The sequence below is a fragment of the Thermobia domestica genome, chromosome 11, assembly GCF_964235325.1.
Source record: "Thermobia domestica chromosome 11, izTheDome1.hap1.1, whole genome shotgun sequence".
Taxonomy (NCBI): Eukaryota; Metazoa; Arthropoda; class Insecta; order Zygentoma; family Lepismatidae; genus Thermobia; species Thermobia domestica.
The window spans coordinates 195,082,445-195,099,093 of record NC_137464.1 but is presented as its reverse complement, the minus strand read 5'-3'; the positions used below and the strand labels follow the sequence as shown (position 1 = coordinate 195,099,093).

Here is a 16,649-nt window from a genome sequence, read left to right as displayed (position 1 = left end):
TACCAATCTTCAATTTCCTCCCTCTGCGTTGAATATTCGATACTGTATATACTTTTATATATGAAAAACAAATAAACCATGTCCAATTCGTATGACCCTGCAGGGCTGATCGATGAGTGTTCATTTATTTAACCCTGAGAAAGGATGAGTGTTTAGAAACAATTTTTACTCCTGATTTGTAACAAGGTTTAACAGCGTATAAATATTCAAAATTTCTTTGATATATACAGGGTATTTCAAAACAACACTAACAACTTTTGGGAGATGATTCCTGACTCCAAGATAAGACATAAAGTGTGGACCAATCTGAGTGCAGAAATCCTTCATTTCGGATTTATTGGCTGCTGAAAACATGAAATAATCATTAAAGTTCCATATCTTCCATACTATGGGACTTACCGTAGTCGGATCAAGACTTTACTTAGGAACTAATGTGCGCGCTATCCAAAAATACATGTTTCAAAATACTGCGGTACTCACGCAACATTTTTTTTATAAGTAAAGTTTGCCCATAGGCATATAATTTGAAGTAGAGGAAGGTTACCAAAGAGTACGCACTTAATATTCATCTTGAAATAGCTCCAAAAATAATGAAGCAAAAATTATATAAATTGAATATAATTTTAATTGAAGGTTAAGCTACATTGTAAGAAATGGAAAACTTTACTACTAAATGTAGATACGGAGATATACGTTAAAAAGTGAAAAAAACCAAATGCGTACTCTTAAGAACCACTGTCCCAAAGAGTGCGCTTCGTGGTCCCTAAGAGGGCGCACTCAACACCTATCATACTTGAAACCCAAATCCCATTCGTATGACGAACACTGAACATGTCACCATCGTTCACAATTAATGCACTGAATCCAGTCCTCGTCAATTGTCTTCTTCGTACAATTCCTGACACATTGGGCTAGAAATACTGTAAATTGAAAATACTTCTTATAGAAGATTTAATGTTGGTGCTTGAATCAAAGACAAACAATTGCAAATAATTTTACAATCCATTCAAATATTCTGTTACACTCCGCTTTTTTTAAACTAACTAACTACAGAAAATAACCATATAGTCTGTATGATGAATGCCGCTACCTACACACACTCTTAATGAAATTATCTCAAGGAGTACGCGCGCGCTCTTTGGTAACTCACTAACGCGCACTCTTTGGGAAACAGCAGTCAATTCGAGTGAAATTCATCCCGGTGGCTGCAAATGCAAGACCCCGAAAGTAAGCCATGGTAAACAATTCTATCTACATTCATGTTTTCTACCATGCAACAAAGGTACTGTAGTTAGCTATTATATCAGAAAAATTTCTTAACTAAGAGTACTAAAATATTACATCAAGAATTCAAAAAAGTTATTTTTATCTGTATTTTCTGTTTGGAGCTATACGTTAATTTCTGTTTTCTTCGTATCAACACTCACACAAAGACGCATCAAATAGCGTAGCAATAATAATTCTGTGTGTTACCACTTCAGAGTAATTGGCGCTGCGCGCTCTTAGGGCGTGCGTACTCTTCGGTAACTCTCCTCTACTCAGAAACTGCCTCTATAAAAATTGTTGCGGAAGTATTGTAGGATTCTGAAACATGGATATTTGGATAGCGAACATACTAGTTCCTAAATGAAATCTTGACCCGACTACGGTAAGTCCCATAGTTTTCATTTTTTTCATGTTTTCGGCTGCCTATAACTCCGAAATTACGGATTTCTGCAGCCAGATTGGTCTACACTTTTTGTCTTATCTTGGTATCAAGAATCACTTCCCAAAAACGTTGCCAGTGTTGTTTCGAAACACCCTATATATATATATATATATATATATATATATGTGTGTGTGTGTGTGTGTGTGTGTGTGTGTGTGTGTGTGTGTGTGTTACCTCACTTTTTTAAAAATCTAAGTTTCCCACCTGCTGGTGTCCCTGATAATAAAAGTAGGTTCTATTATGTTATCCCTCGAAGACATTAAATACGTTATCTGCTCTTTTTCATATTCTCCTTCGATTGGAAGATCCAGTGACCTGTGACAGCTGTAAACACCATACCGCCATTTCCGATGGGAAAGTATCAATATGGAAGTTGTATCAAAAACATTTCTTTCGTTAAGACCTTTTGAATAATACATTTTTCATCCCCATTGGTTATTTACATCTTTTAAGTTGCTTTTTTTGCTTACCAACATTGATGACGCCTCTGTGAAAATGCCCTTCAAAGCAACAGTGTCGTTCTAAGTTTTGCGGGGAACGGGAAAACCACGATTTTACATCGGTATAAATAGTTCACCTTTCTTATTAGTAGAATAAACTACTTTAGTGTTGATTAAAATATATACAAATCTCAAAATTAGGACGCAATTGACCTAACTGCTTCAAAGTAAGGCAATACAAATTCTGGAGCTATCTTATTTTAATATTCTCAGTTATTTTACTGGGGAGAGAGCTCATGGCACCAGAATTTATCCGTAGTGGCGAAGTTCACCTTTTCATATATAGATTCGTTTTCTAAAGAAACTTGCTCAACGAAGTTTCTTTTATAAGCTCTTGCAACATTTTTCAAACCATTTGGGACCCCCTACAACATAAGGACCTACATTATATAGGCTATATAAGGAACATACTTTCTGTGATTATTATCTTCCGAGTTCAATATTAAAATATTTTTCTACATTGCTACTCCGTCGTATTTACCTAAAAAGTAGCTAAATATATTATTTAGTCAGTGGAATTAGCGTAAAAATATTTCACTTTCGCACCTCAACATGATATTTTACAGTGCTTACGTACATTTAAAACAATAAAAAAATACTGCCGGGAGGCACTTGATCAAAGATTATGAATACCTGTGGTGATGTCATCCTAATTTTGCTACCGTGTCAGGAGACATAACTAAGTTTAAATTATCATATCTTCATTACCAATCACAATATACTGATGTTTATTGGAACTCAGTGGACTGGATTATTATCTAGAAGAACTCAGTGGACTGGATTATTATCATCACTTGAATACTCCAGCCTCCATCTTAACACGAGATAGCTGTGGAAACATGTCTTGTAAAAACTTGAATGTGTCAGAATCTCTATATAAAGCTTTCACAGGTTGCTTGATAATGCCAAGTTTAATGTGTAGAGGTGGTAGCAATACAATTTTAGGGTCAACAAGTGGTTCGCATTTTAAGTTATGTATCCTAACAGTGTACTTCTTCCGTTGTGGCTAGTACTTCCTCCGGTAGTGGGCCTCGGTATCACTACTGTCTCACAAAGATAACAAGAGAATTTGTTGAAACCATCCTGCAAACCCATGAGTATGGCAATAATTTTGAAGTTCCCTATTACTTGCAATCCATATTTTGTATATTCTAAATTGTCCAATAAGGTCTTGAAGTTGTTAAAGTCTTCCTTCATAGAGACAGAATAGGAATAGAGATGTGCTTATTCCCATTGTGCAGATGCACAGCCTTGAAACTTCTAAATGAGCTGTCTATAAACAAACGCCACTCTTTCAGAATGCAGGGTATCTGTAAAGCATTAACACTTATAAGCATAATCCAGCCTTCATTTTTTTTTAAAAAAAAAAGTGTTTGTGCCGTCTCCTTTGAAGTGTTGCGTTTACTGATTTATCAATTATATTCCACTATTTTACCCATCAATTTTACTCAGACTTCGAATAAGGTCATTAAAATCTGTTTGGTTAGAATCATAGGGTTATCTATTAATAGTTCGTATATGCAATGTTTAATAAGAAAGGCATGCTGTGACACAATTGCAGTATAAGAGGATATTCCAGGGTTATAAATATACAAGGTGACTCAAAAGTATATATATATATATATATATAACACCGTACAGATCAGCTCATTGCATTTTATATAATTTCTTATTGTTATCCATCAGGTAGATTCATAGATTCATTATTTGTTCTCAATGTTACAACATAAGCTCGGTAGAGTCGATGCAAAGACACCCATAAACTAGAATGTTATACTTGATCAATGCAGGAGTGTATACCTACTTTTGGGCCACCCTGTATATACACATACCTTTAAATTCTTACTAATAGCCTTAAAACACTCTGCCCGATGCATGTTGATTCTATCGCGAATCTCTCAGTGTTGGCAGATTCTACAATCAAATTTAAATGCAACTTAACGGATCAAACGTTTTAATACGCGCATATAAATTCATTAATATACGACAAATTCCATATTTTCGATGCTACTACTTACAGAAGCGAAGTTTCATGGAAAAATACATCTTTTCTAGTTACTTTTAATGTAATAATACAGGAAATCAGTATTATAAGACAAGGGCAAAATGAGTCTTCCATAGTGTAATCTTTTCAGAGAGACTAGGGACACAGAATTGTGCTTTAAATTAGGATTTAGAAATATGTAAATCCGGCCCTGACAATTACACACGGCACAAGGAGAAAAATCAGCTAAGTTTTCATCAGATTAAACTGATAAACATAATTTTGACAAATACAACCATGTGAATAAATATTACTGAACGAACGAAGAATATGGAAAATAGATTGTAACAGTGATTTTAAATAAAACGACGTAAAAAAAGATTTAATTTCATTTTAAAATAAAACGAGATTATTTATATATTGTTTTCCTGTAAATTTTTATAAGTAGTCTTCTGAGTTTTTAAAGCGATTCTTTTGTAGTTGGATTGTAAATATCTTTATTCTTCATTCAGGGAAAAAAGTAGCTGCACCTTAGGAAACTTTCGCCTATTATACTGTTGTTCATCAGAGCTATATTTCATTGGATTCTGTTAAAAAGTTTGTTTGGGAGAGGGGATCAAAGGTGCCCCGTATTCTCATAAAAAATGGCAGGCTTAATGAAAGTCATCTCAGAGCTCTTTCTGTTAGGTTTCAAATTGTTATTTTTCCTGGACTAAGAAGCAAAACTCTCAAGAACTGTATTGTCACGCTACTTTACTATCGGATCCATTTTATATTCCGCGATAGGAAGCGTGTTGGGCTTCACTATTGTTTTTACTTGCACCAATATGACTGAAGCTTACATGGCCCGTTCTTACTTTATAGTGGACATGAGTCGCAACAAAATTTTAATGAAACGCTCAAACAGCTTGACGTATGCAGATTGCCTCCTTGACTGTTCACAAGAATATTAGTTGTTCCACACGTTTTCCACATTTTTCTTCCTATTCCTCCCGACCTCTCTTCATTAAAATTTTCATTTGGCCCCCTTTTGATTTGGCCCCTGTCTGGGCGGCGATAGCCACCTAGCCACCTGGGCCAGTTCGGGCCTGAATTAACCACCAGGTATTGTTTATTGTATTTTAAGTGTATGATTTAAAAAAATCTTACCGGTTCTTTCTGCCACCTTGCAATAGGTTCTTCTGTATTATTATTTTATATTTATTTAAAAATTTTGTTTATAATAACTGTGTGTGAATGTAGTTATTACACGTTCTACGTAATTTCCTTTGGGGTGTTAATTGGAACAATTCTTAAATTTTGGTCTTTTTTGGTGGAATTTTGAACAAGGTTTCATATTTCAGTTATGACAGTTACTACACCGTCTTGTATACGCACATGAAGAAGAAGAGGAAGAAAAAGTAAAAGAAAAAGATGAAGACAAAGAAGAAGTGTAAGAAAAAGTATGATGATTCTCTAATTGCTGGGATATTTTCATTACGTCAGATAACTGATGTCTAACAAGGGAAGAGAGGGAGATTATATATCGAAGTGGAAGATGGTTTATATACCAATCGAAAGCACTAATGACACATATTACGAAACTGTAATAAAAATTTTCTGAATGCATATACTGTGTGAGTTATATTAATATACAGGGTGTCTAGAAAATCTGTTGCAAGCCCCTAGAAATCGCAAACGGTACGACAGATGCCAAAACAGGAAAAAACGTGTTTGATCACTTTAACGTATGAAAGCACAACGTATGAAAACCAAAATTGTTCTCCCAGGGCCATCCGCAGGGTCCCAGGAAGGGTCCAACTCAAGATTTGCAAATAGTGAAGAGATCAAGTATCATATCATTGGAAAGCTCTTAGGAAATGAACGAAGACGAAAAAAGTCTCTACTCTCTACAATTACCATGTGAAAAATGCGGCCGGTCAAAATGTCAGCAAAGCCACCATTGTAAAGTCTATAGCCACCCTCATAAATCTGAAATGGTGCGACAGATGTCAAAACAGGAAAACACGTGAGTCATCATTTCGAAAATATTATGATTGAAAGTAAAAATATTTATCCCAGGGTCCTCCACAGGGTCCCAGACGGGGAACCACAACTGAAAACTTTCAAATTTCAAGGGGAGTGTTTGAAAGCTGTTGTTAAATTAAACAACTACATGTGTATGGAAGTAGTTATTCACTGTGCATGTAAAATGAACAACGATTTAGCACTTTTGTCAAACACAAATATCTAGAAATCAGTTTCAGACTTTATTCAAACCATTTCCGATGCTATCTGATACAATATTCGGGTGAAAATGGGAAAATTTACAATTAAACTTGCATATGACTCGCACCGTAAATGCATTCGGACCAATAATAATATTACAGTTTCTTAATGAGCATAGTGCTTTTGATTAGTGTATAAGCCATCTTCCACTTCAATATAATAATCTTCGTCCCTTCTCGTTTTTTGTTCTTGTCGTTTCTTTTCTTTTCCTTTTTTCGTTCTTTCTTTCTTTACACATTAAGGGCCCGGAAGAGCAGAATCTTATAGTAGGCGCATGTCCTTTCTTTACGTTGCGTACACGAATTAAAGTGCAAACAAACGAACACCCGACTACAGAAAAAAGAACTAAAACGTAAGATATTTACACAGAGTTATCGTAGAACGTCCGGACTTCTTCCATCTACTTTCATTGAACAACAGTTTTCAAACAATATGCTACTTAACCCCCCTTGAAATTTGAAAGTTTTCAGTTGGGAGTCCCCGTCTGGGACCCTGTGGAGGAACCTGGGATAAATATTTTTACTTTCAATCATTCTACTTTCGAAATGATGACTCACGTGTTTTCCTGTTTTGACATCTGCGCACCATTTCAGGCTTATGAGAGTGGCCATAGACTTTACAATGGTGGCTTTGCTGACATTTTGACCGGCCGCATTTTTCACATGGTAATTGTAGAGAGTAGAGACTTTTTTCGTCTTCGTTTATTTCCTAAGAGCTTTCCAATGATATGATACTTGATCTCTTCACCATTTGCAAAGTTTCAGTTGGACTCCGCCTGGGACCCTGCGGGTGGCCCTGAGACAAAATTTTTTGCTTTGATACATTGTACTTTTAAAATGAGCAAACACGTGTTTTCCTGTTTTGGCATCTGTCGTACCATTTGCGATTTGTAGGGGCTTGCAACGGATTTTCTAGACACCCTGTTTATTAATATAACTCGCACAGTATATGCATTCAGAAAATTTTTATTACAGTTTCATAATAGGTGTCAGTAGTGCTTTCGATTGGTATATAAACCATCTTCCACTTCGATATATAATCTCCCTTTCTTCCCTTGTAAGGACTGCGTCTAGTCTGATAGGCTATTGTTGTGCGCGAAACAGTCTTGTGAAAGGTATGTGGTCTTACAAACGATGACATTTTCCAGGAACTTATTTTAGAGGAACAGGAATAACATTGTACGAGGATATGGGAGTGACAAGTTTGAAACCCTTGTACGCAAAAGATAAGAAGTATACCTACCGGTATTGTACAAGTTTTGCAACATATATCTTCAAGTCTTCATGTTCGCAAAAATAGCAATTTGTTATGAAAAATCGATAATAAAGTTATATTTCTTGAAAGTATAAGGGAGATTTAATGTTTATGAAATTTATGAACAGTACTCACTTATTGTTAATACAAAGATGGAGCTTTTGTGTCTAAATGGGAAATCATTAAGAAAATATTGCGTGAAAATATTGATTATGGTCCTAGCAATACGTTTCAAACAAGGATTACAAAACAATGTTCGAAGAAACAAGAAAAGTGTCAAGAGTTTAAAATGACCCCCTAAATGTATTAACGTAAAAAAATTCCCGAATGAATCTATAGTTTAAGGAAGATTAAAACACTGACGTTTCCCCTTACAATTTATGTTTTCAAGATGGGCATACTAGTTTATTTTCACAGAACTATAGTAAACAAAATATTCTTTATTTTGTTATTGTGCAATGTAATTGAAATGAAATCTGAGTTTTACGTCCCACGGCTATGCCGGTTAGGCTAAAGGAGACGGTGATGATGAGTGAAATGGTGGAATGAAGAAAGTGGGAGGAAACGGGAAAACTCCGAGAAAACCCACGCACACGGTGTTTATCCACCACAAAGTTCACTTGGCGGGAGCAGGGTTTCAATCCGGAACCCCATTCATTTTCAGTAGAAACCAATACTTATTTTTTAAACCATCATGTCCCTTTCTTTTATGTCCAATGAGCTGTAATTTTATGAACACTTGATTTACAAAGCATGGAAAGCATATGATATTGCAACGAAAATAAAATCGGAGGAAACCATAGCATAACAATAGAATTTAAATGTGATATAAATGAAGACTCGCTGTAGAAAATAATGTAGAAAAGTGCCAAACACAATAGTTACTGTAACAATAAAGATAAAAGATAGTAAATTGTGCCCAAGCCTCAAAAAATAGAAAGTACTGTTGCTTAGAAATACAACCTAGCATATAACCAAGTATGAAAATCTTACTAAGGCATAAACGTATTTAAAAAATAAAATAAGTGAAACAATTTTAAAGTGACACATTGTTTTCTACAGCCAGTCTTCAAATATCTAATTTGACGATGTAGGAACAATAAAACTGCGATTTTTTCTCTTTTACACACGTCGTTTCCAAACAATCCGAATAAGCTTATTTGTATCGTACAGTACATGATTAATAACCCATATTAGACAATACTAAAATAACTAGTGTTCATTTTGATCCCTGTAATACGGCGAGAAACTGACAAAGTTTAAAATTCGTTTTCCCAAAAATTAGTATTTTTGAATTGTAATAATCTTCATCCGGGAGTACGATATGATACTTTTCACCATACATAATTTTGTAAGAAAAATTTAAAGTATTAAAATATAAAGTAAGAAAAATTTCATTCATTTACCTTTTCAGCAGTATATTTCATACTACTTATATACTTTAACATTTTTAAGAACACCCACATGACCACAAGTTCTCCACTTCTGCCCAAAATAAACACATAAGTTTGCATGATCATATAAACTTAGTTTCCATAGTCAAAATTATATCATGAACGATAATAATATTCCTACCTAATTTTACAATAAAATATTAAATTTGGCGTAGGAAGAATCGTAAAAACAAAATAAGCCAACAAAAAAACCTGAAAGAACACTCAGCGGGTTCAAACTATGGTCCTTCAGATTTCTAGCCCGTTATCTTAACCATTAGATCACGATCACTTCACCGAGCGTACGTTGCCCTTTGTGTATTAACTACAATGGAATTCTGTCTTCCTACTTCAAATCATCTTTCATAGATTCTTTTGTATTTCTATCATATTGTCACTTATCTACCGGTACGCTATGCATTATTTGTGTTTACAACTTATGCTCTCTTACGTAATATATTCCAGACCAGAGATGGTCATCCTCCCTCATTTTGCCCTCATGAGGGCCGCCCTCACCCACACCTCACCCTCATTTTAGTAGATGAGGGTGAGGGCGATAAAGTAATTGAGGGTGAGTGTGAGGGGAGGACATCAATGGAGGGTGAGTGTGATGGAGGGTGAGGGTGAGGGGCGTCAATTGAGGGTGAGGGTGAGGGAGGGTTAGGAAAAATGACCATCTCTGTTCCAGACTTTCATTGTCTCTCTCCACAAAACTAATGCTTTGTGTAAGGGACCGCATTGGCTAAGTGATGGGGCGTTAACATTTGGTGCATAGGGTTCCTGGTTCGATCCGAGCCTGCACCAAGTGAACCTTGTGGCGAATCTTTTTTGAGGTTCTCCTGTTTTGCCTCACGGTCAGGCCCGTGCTGGCCCACGGGGACATGTCCCGGTGCGCCCTCCGAAACAACACAGTATAAATAAAGGTACAAGTTATTTTTAATAATAAATTCTTACAGTTGTTATTGGTAAAGAACACGTGACAAGCACAGTGCGCTCTATACATATAATAATATGGCGCTCTTGCGAAACCACATCAAAGATAAATAGTTTTATTTTTTCTTCTATATGGGACAATTCTGTAGAATGGATACATACTGTTATTGTTGGTAAAGAACCCATAAATAGAACAATGCGCCCTTTACGTAAGGCGCCCTTGCGAAACCACATCAAAGATAAACTGTTTCATTTATTCTTCTGTATAGCACAATTCTGTACAGTAAATACATACTGTTTCTGTTGATAAAATAACCGTTAAGGGTACAGTGCGCCCTGCGAAACATCACATTATAGGTAAGTGGTTTTAGTTATTCTTCTGTAAACCAGTTTTGCATAGTAAATTCAAATAGTGGCTGTTGATAAATGACCTGTGAAGGGTACAGCGCCTCCTTATAAAAGGTGGCCTATGAAATATCACATTAAAAAAAAAAAAAAAAAATCTTCTGTATACTAACTTTGTATTATACATTCATACATTTGCTATTGACAGAAAACAGGTTAAGAATACAATCGCCTTTCAAAAAAATGTATAAAGCCAGTAAAGCAATTAATATCTAATTTGTAGGTACATGCAATTAACATTATTAGGTAAGCTCTTTATTTACAAATTTGATTATTTCTGTGTGTTTTAGAGCAGTGTTCGAACAATCAGTGCCTATTGTATTTCTAAAATACCTAGGTATGGCTATATTGATTTATTGGTTTACATTTAGCTTTATGTTGTTTGAGAAAAAAATATTACAAGAACTAAATGTGTTTCTCTAGTGTGAAGAAGTAACTCTGTATTAGATATGAAGTGACCATGAGATAATTGTGTAAACTCCTAACTTAATTCGCTAAATTCAATTATTTTATTAAATTGCATTATCAACGGCAGAATCATGAACTTTTGAAAATTCATCGGAAGAAAACTTTGATCAAGATTGTATATTCTCAGACACCTGTTGTGAACACATATTTGTTAATAAACTCGACTATTTTCCTCATTGCCTTTCCGCATACCTTCAAGCATAGCCTGATACTTCCCGATTCTTTGAACTCCAAAGTCATCATTCTTCAGTGACACAAAACCAAGGGGGACACAACAACAAGGGGTATTCGACACACAGTTAAGGAAGGTGCAGGATCTACGAGAGAAGAGGATCTCACATTTGGAGAACAACCAGCTTCATGTCCCCAGGATACCATTCTGCCGGTTCATCGCCGCAGACACTTATGAGTTTGTCAGTTGAGACTAATGGAATGAAGGTGTGAGAGGACATCCTAAAGACGCATTATCGCAGAGAGAGTTCGACGCCCCTAGAAGTTCAGCAGGATTGAGTTCCAGTTGTTGGCTGTTACCAGAACATCCAGGTTCCTCCAGGGCAAACCCTTCATCGTTACAGGTGACCAGGACGACGCCAGCCTCGTTGGAATTATCAGGCTAGTGCTCATTCCTATTTCTTAATTACATCCTCTCTCTCTCACCTCTTTCCCAAAACTAGTCATTTTTCAAATTAGAAACATTTGAATTTTATTTAAATTCAACCACAATTTTACAGTTAGGTACCGTGTTGTGCATCAGTTCCATCCCCATTTGGTTGCATTCATTTAATAAGTATTCTGAGCTACAACTGATGGCCCAGCACCGGCACACTAGTAAAGATGTTTTCACAGTTTAGCTATTTACGTTACTAACAAAATTTGGTGGTTTTAATACATAAAATGGCGCCCGTATATATACAGAGTGTACTTTAATTAATACAACAAACATTGGGAAGTGATTCCTGACACCGAGATAAAACAAAAAGTGTACACCAACCTGGGTTTAAAAATGCCTCCTTTCGGCGTCTTGATCACCCCAAAAATTTGTAGGAAAAATATAAAAACAGTCATAACAAGAATAAAGCGTCGAATCGAAGTCGGCTAAAAGAGAATAACCATTATTTTCAGTCGTAGATTTCATTAGTGTACAATCGGATGTAGTGAGGTGGCGGCACAAGGGTGACTCCGAAAGAAACTGGACTATTTCTTTGAGTATTTTGTCAAACGTTGAATGAGAGAAATAAACAATAATCAAATACAAGATTTCAACAATCAGAAGTAGTAGTATATCGTTCAAATTAGAACACTTAGAATTCGAAATAAAGAAAGATACACATGTGTGATTGATCTATTTTGTCTCAGTATAGAATAACCTCTCGGATGAAGAATTTAAATGAAACGAAATATTTAACGCATAGGCTAATGATGATGGGTGATAAATAAACGTCTTTCTGCAAGTTACGAGTGTATGAAAATAGAAAAATAACTTTGATCGAGATTACTTTTAAAACAACTGTGCATATGACAGTCAGGCGGCATGTAAAGAAGCATAACATGTAGTATCTAAAAATGCAAAGATCATATGTGATAAACGAGTGAACAAGGGACTCTTCACATGGCACAGGGATTCCCAAAATTATGTAAATACATATTGAGCAGAAGTAAGCTGCATTAAAGGGTTTCCTCCTCGCAATATGTAATTCCATGATATGATACTTCTGTGCTAAGAAGCAACAAAAATGGACGAAACACGAGATGTACACGTTGCAGAACGATTCAAAGAAATGCGCTGGGATAGTATACTTGACATGGGCTTCATTCCATTATTATCGTCCATTTCGTTGTCACCGTCTGCCTTAGCCTCGGTGCATAATTGCAGGACGTTGAACTCAAATTTATCAAGAAAGCTTTTTCTAATTCTCATATTCTCTACATTAGTCGTAGTAGAAATGTCACACTTACAACAGTTGTACATTTACTTATTTGACAGATAGTACAGTAAAAATATGTTCCTGTACAACATTCATATATGGTAAGAAATAAATTGTAAAGTAAAGGAAAATCCTGTATATACAGGAAGTCTGACAGCCCTATCTTTTGGACTTCTTAAAATTGTTAGCAACGATTTTCTTCCAACAAGAGGGAAAATACAACGTATGTGATCCAAATAAACTATGTTACTTACATATTCCAGGTATTTTGAATATACTGACTGTGAAATAAATATAACAAGAAAGCTAATTGGGTTTAATAATACAGCAAAATTAAATTACTTCTTAAAACAATCTTGTTTGGGATTTTGTTGTAAGGTAACTATGGAACAGTTTCGTGATTAATCATTATAATAATTGATGAAGAGGAGTTTTATCTGTACTGCGGTAACACTGAAAATATAATGAGCTGTTTTAGTAATATATGTTCCGTTTATATTAGTACTTCGAAATCATTCTCACCTTTGAATAGTTTTAATTAGTAATCGCAAACCCATAATTTGATGTTCAAAACGATCGGCATCGCAATTTATAAGCTAGTAGGGCTTAAAAAAATAATATCCCTCTTTAGAAGACTGCATTCTCATAATCATATGCATTAAGATAATCCAAGCTTGGGTTTGAAACAAAGATCCTAGTAAATAATTAATTCTAATTTGCACAATGAAATTTCTTTTTTAGATAAGAACACAAAGTCTCCTAGAAAGAAATGGCTTGGTAAGCTTCCTTTTGAACATTATAGTTTGAAACGATGTTTCTATATGTCATAATTACTATCAGTGCCGTACTTACGATTTTGTTTCGAGAGGGACTTTGCTAACTTCATTCCTGAAAATGTTAAAATTCTACAAGATATCTATTTCCTTTAGTAAATAGAAGCTCGGAAGCCCCCGCCCCCCTTTACGCCACTGATTACTATATATTTTGTTATACTTGAGTATGGAAAATTGAGTTAAGGAATAATGGATGCTGTTGTTTGCTCTTCCTTACAGGTATCAGATAAATTCAACATGCAATATGTTGTAGGCACCAATGCAAATTTTGTAGACTTGTTGCAATCAAAAAATTATCCAATTCACATTAAATGTACTCCGTGGCATATTTAGAATTTTGTTTCGGGGGGAGCTATGCACAACACGTGAATAAGCACTTATTTTTTTCATTTGCTTGACTACAAATTTTAATGAAGTTTTGTATATAACAAATTTATTTCGGGCGGGGAGCTTGAGCCCGATAGCCATCCCCTAAATACGCCACTGAATGTAGTCATTAAAAGATTTTCTGAAAACTAGTTGTCACCATTAGATGAACAAGCTTCTGCTACCTTTCTAATGCATCGGATGTTCCAAAATTATCTTTCAAACTTTGATCGCATATAAGTCAGAAAAGGTGAAAGATAGAAAGGTGTGGTTTGCAGCATAATGTTTACACATATCTAAAGTTTTTTTTTTTTAATACCAACACTGCCAAAAAATCTCCCTTTTCTGAATTCTTTTGGTTTTGTCATTGCAGGTGAGACATTGACGATAATGGCCACACCAGGAAATGGTGTGTGGTGTGATTTGCTTCATAACCGTGTGGTGAAAGCACTCTTATTACCTATGAAATTACCTTAATTTTAAGCTTATAAATGTTGTCAATGTAAATGTTTTTGTATGGCGGTTATTCACAAAAATTCAAACATATTTTTAGTCTCAACCAAAAAAGGTTGGACATTTTCTGTAGATATTATCTACTGAGTAACAACAAATATATGATACTTACTATTTTCCATTAGCTCAAAACCTGGCAACAAGTTATTTTCCTAAAAGTAGGTATGCCCTTTATTACGAAATTCAGTATTGATCATCGGATGGTAATAGTGAAAGCTAACTTATGAAACATTAAGACAGAGCTTTATTTAATATTACTAGATTAAAAACTAGCAAGCTGTTGACTAATAGCCATCACTAAAGCCTACTGTAGAATCCAATTATAACAGTATGAAGTATGTCTATTATATAACCTAAATTAATGCTCACGATGTATGTATATGCGTAGAGTAAAAACTACCTGAAGCTATTATGTGAATTTTATTCCATACTTACATCAAGTGCTAAGACTTTTCTTCTTTTAGTGAAGCTCAATAAACATACCTGAAAATGATGAGAAAAAGTCAATTAATTTATATAAATTTAATATTTTCTGCGAAGACAGATGAAAATATAAAAACTGTATTTAAACTTGTTATTACAAAGCTTGAAACACTATTTACATAGTAAAAGATAATGCGTGCTACAATGCTATCTATTATTTAAATCAGTCATTACTAAAGGGCGTTCAGCTAGCCTGACCGATCCCGCGAAAAAAGCAATTATAAATAAAGGATGAAAATTCATCATTCGTCCCTTTTCTTAACCCAGGAAAAGTGTAGTTGGCCATCATAATATGCCTGAATCGAGATTTGTCTTTTAAAACTGGGAGAGTATTTAATGTAACTCTTTTACTAATTAAATTCATTCAGCAAGATAAGGCAGTTAGTACCGAAAGGTTTTGCCTAGAAAACTACAAATTTCAAAGTTATTTTCAAATGTTCGTAGCTCAGGTCCAATTTAGTCTACACACATGGCACATAGCAAACAACGCAGAAGAGTAGTTCAGGAAAAGTGTGACTTACAAACATACTGCGAACCGTTGCCTCAAAGGGGCGCATGAAAAGTGACGTCATACGTACGGTTTCTACTTTTTGTCTTGACCTGCCATGCATTATTAAGCGACCATCACTGATTTCAATATTTCACTGATTTTAATTTCGGATGTTAATTTAATTTTTTGAACTAAAGTAAAAATTTGGTTGGTGTTAATATCAGAACAGAACTAAATCAAATGAATCATATACAGTACGTAGGTCACGTTTAGCAAATTACTCTTTTTTTTACCCTTACGGATAGAATTGTTCATAGATTGAAATTTTCAGTGAGAAAGTTGCGCTGCACGTCCAAGTCTGGGTTACACAGATTCCGTTTTGATATCAACCTAAACTCAATTTTAGTGTAGTCCGAACGTATCACTATAATTAGCTGGAATTTTTACAGTAGCACCATTTCGCGCTAATCCAAAGTGTGACTGAGACCTACTGTTTATTATTAATGTACAGGTTTCTTATGGGTAATCAATTTGCGTGGTTTCACTCTGCGACCCTCTATACTTTTAAAACACATTAAACTATAATAACAGCACAAGAGTTGTGAAGCGAAATATTTCAGTTTTACGTCGCACAATTATACTCTGTACACTATAGAAGATGAATGATTAATGGAAAAGAAAGTTTTTATTTTTTTACGTCCCACGATTATGCCAGTTAGGCTAAAGGAGAAATGAGTGAAGCAGTGGAATGATGAAACTAGGAGGAACCGGGAGGAACCGAGAAAACCCATTGCACACGGTGTTTGTCCACCACAAAGTTTACTTGGCGCGAGCTGGGATAGAACCAAAGATCCCATGCACCATAGGTGAACCCTCTACCACTGAAAAGAATGTTCACGAAATAAATTAGTGTGATGAAAATTGAAGGAAGAAACGGAAGAATCCCGAGAAGATCCACTAATTCGATGTTGTTCACCTCAAACTTACGTGACCTGGCGTCGAACCAGGGACTCCTCGCACTATATGTAAATACTCTACTATTGAGTCACCGTGCTCCCCAACTTTCAATACAAGTCTTTTTGGTAC

The 16,649-nt window shown here is 35.2% G+C and overlaps 1 protein-coding gene across 1 annotated transcript in view; it reads right to left on the bottom strand.

The window, feature by feature from the left end:
* Positions 1-15,068, bottom strand: part of LOC145664634 (uncharacterized) — a 503,737-nt gene extending 488,669 nt beyond the window's left edge. The window contains exon 1 of the mRNA XM_081731469.1: positions 15,026-15,068. The gene's annotated coding sequence lies outside the window, so the exon portion shown is untranslated. The remainder of the gene's footprint in view (positions 1-15,025) is intronic.
* Positions 15,069-16,649: the final 1,581 nt, after the last annotated feature.